The sequence below is a fragment of the Diachasma alloeum genome, unplaced genomic scaffold, assembly GCF_001412515.2.
Source record: "Diachasma alloeum isolate Michigan unplaced genomic scaffold, Dall2.0 Dall_scaffold_00550, whole genome shotgun sequence".
Lineage (NCBI taxonomy): Eukaryota > Metazoa > Arthropoda > Insecta > Hymenoptera > Braconidae > Diachasma > Diachasma alloeum.
In genome coordinates this window covers 1826-5264 of record NW_021680682.1, presented here as the reverse complement: position 1 = coordinate 5264, position 3439 = coordinate 1826, and positions in this window count along the sequence as shown.

The following is a 3439-nucleotide window of genomic DNA, read 5'->3' as shown; positions in this document are numbered from 1 at the left end:
CGTGTTCAGGGACATTCTACGCACTTTCTGTTCAGTTCCAGGACCACGGGCTTGTTCCAGGCCGGTCCTGGAAATTTTACGAACCTAAAGCTGAATTCCAATCCTGGTTGTCAAATTCGATAGTTTTCACGGATGGGTTCATTCCAGGACTGGTCCTGGATATGTACTATATAATATATATACCTACATCGGATGTACAACCGAAGGCTGGTATAATACTATATATCATTTATATGTACATTTTTTGGGCTTGCAACATTAGACCCTCCTTCATATGTACAGCTACATTTACGTACTTTCCTCGCAAGAGATGTTCATTAATGAACCAACTAGGAGCCAAATGTCTTTATAGCAAATGACAATGCTTCGATGGTCGTTTGGAATTTGCACCCAGTCCTATTTACGATTACGCTCGCGTTACCTGGGCCAATGACAGAAGAGGAAGGAAATTATTGTAGTCGATCAAGATCTTGATTACTTTTGGACAATGTCTTTGTCAACTACAACGTCAAGGCAAAAATCAAATTCCGCTCGAGATGAGTCAGTTGACCACAAGATCATGTAATTCATTCTGTTCAAAGAAAAAAACTCAAATCTTTGTCCCAGGAGAAGAATCTCTTTGTAAATCTTATACGTCCAGGTATAAAAAAAGTGAATATAAAATTTAGCGGATGCGCTAGAAAATTCTATTGGATTTCAACTGCACTTTCTATTAGTTTTTGGCTGTTCTTATTGGCATGCTCAATAGAAAAAGTCAAATAGAATTCGATTTTTCTAGAAAATTTCTTCGGCTCAAATTTTTTTAATTCTTTTTATTCCATTTTTTTATGAAAGGAAAAGAGAAATAGAATGGAAAGAACTTTTAAGATTTGAGGTAATAAATTTCTATAGAAAATAATACATTGTTCAGTAAATCAAATGATTAAAATTAGCTTGAAGAAGTCTCACGGAATTCATGAACTCAGGAGTTTCACGTACCGCACGGGAACTTTGATACTGGAAATTCACTGCTGCCAACTTTATTCTATTCTTATGATGTAGAGTCCCTAGATAGCCGCCATTTTACCTAACCACTGAAATTCGAATTTCGAATATTCTTTTTCTAAAATTTAGAATAATTTGTTTCAGAATCAATGATAATTTTAATTCCTTGTTTTACACTACTCTTTTTTAAAACTTAGAAGAAGGGTATAAAAAAATGTAATGGAAAAACCTATCGAATTCACTAAGAATTTCTATTGGATTTCTATTGAAGTTTTTATTGGTTTTGGCGGCTTCTATTGCAATGTTTGACAGGAAATATTTTATAGGGAGCCAATAGAATTCGATTTTTCTATACAATTTATTCTNTAATTCCTTGTTTTACACTACTCTTCTTTAAAACTTAGAAGAAGGGTATAAAAAAATGTAATGGAAAAACCTATCGAATTCACTAAGAATTTTTATTGGATTTCTGTTGAAGTTTTTATTGGTTTTGGCGGCTTCTATTGCAATGTTTGACAGGAAATATTTTATAGGGAGCCAATAGAATTCGATTTTTCTATACAATTTATTCTATTAGGATATTCTCGGTAGAATTTCTCCGGCCCAAATTCTCTAAGTTTTTTTTCAATATTTTCTTGACGAGGAGAAAAGGAAAAGACAATGAGGAACAATTGAGAAAATTTGGTTCGATGAAATTCTGTAGAAAATCTTATATTAAAAAAGACATGGGTCACTAATCGAACATGGTGGATCTCATGGGGATAATCGATTATTTTGCATTCGATTTCGATTAATCGAATAGAACCGGGCATCACATCAGCTGGTTAGTACAAGGTTACGCAGAAATACCGCAAGATGGCAGTGTAAAAGATGATACCTCAATGTTTCAAGAAAATGCGCGCGAATTTAAAAGCGGACTTCTAGCCCCAAATAAGAAACAAACACCGTGCAAGCATAAAGTACATCAGAGCATGTTTCCTACACATGTATTTGATTATAATGAGTTGAATCAAAAGTTATTTGTCAGTGATAAATGCTAAGAACTGACAAACTAATTGGAGTGATTGATAATTAACTTGAATGTGAAGGGTGGAATTAACAAAATTTATCTCCTGTTTTTCCAAGTCATTTTTTGTTTTTCGAGGTTATGTTTAATGAAACCAAGCCTTAGGTATATCCCAAAATCAATGAATTTTAAATTTTAACCGTAAAATAAAAACGTCGAAATACTTTTTATTAGAGATTTTCAATGGTCCAATTTCTTCATCGAATTGGCTAAGAAAAGTTCGAAAATAAAGCATGGATAATCAGCGTCTTTCGAACGAGATTCTGCAAATAATTGCTTTTTTTCGACATTCTTAGGAATGAATAATGGAAATGGCTCAAACTTTCAAAAGAATATTTTTAGGGATCCAATTAAATTTTGGTGAAATTCTGAAAGGGGAAAAATTCATTACAATTCAGAAATGATTATTTTTAGAGTGAAAAATATATTACTATTGAATGAGTTAGATAAACAGGCAGTGCGACAGAAGCCATTTGATAGATTACATATGACTGCTACTCTCCACGTATATTTCTCCTATTTTCATTTCTACCGAATTTCATTGCGTAGGCTTCCCAATGGATCCCAATGTATGTTTTCAAAAAATTATGGCATACGAATTCCCATTTTTTGAAAATATTAAGGCCAATCGCACTCATGTTCCCCTATTTCTATCAAATAAATTTGCAATTTCATTCAACAATATTCATGTTATATGGCTTCCTCAATAATCGTGCTGTGAAAATGGACGTTGAAATATAGATGCGTTATTTTTTTTTCTCAAAAATTTTGGGTGAATTATTTCATCTCAAGAACTATCAAATGCATAGACCTAAAATTTGATATAGGAATGTTCCTTGACAGTCCTAATTAGAAACCAAAGTTTTAAAATGTTTCCCTGACTTTTACCCATGTCATAGTGCGTAAAAGTGAACTCCGAGCAAAAAATACAAAAACGACGATATCTCGGAAAATTTCAATGGGATGGTACCCATATTTTATNGTTATATGGCTTCCTCAATAATTGTGCTGTGAATATGGACGTTGAAATATAGATGCGTTATTTTTTTTTCTCAAAAATTTTGGGTGAATTATTTCATCTCAAGAACTATCAAATGCATAGACCTAAAATTTGATATAGGAATGTTCCTTGACAGTCCTAATTAGAAACCAAAGTTTTAAAATGTTTCCCTGACTTTTACCCACGTCATAGTGCGTAAAAGTGAACTCCGAGCAAAAAATACAAAAACGACGATATCTCGGAAAATTTCAATGGGATGGTACCCATATTTTATTGGATCTAGATAAATGGCATGAAAACGCACGTTTGGAAAGAAAAAAAAATGAAATCGGACAAATAGTTTTTGAGATATTGACCACAAGATTTCGTTCATTCAGCATCCCAAACTT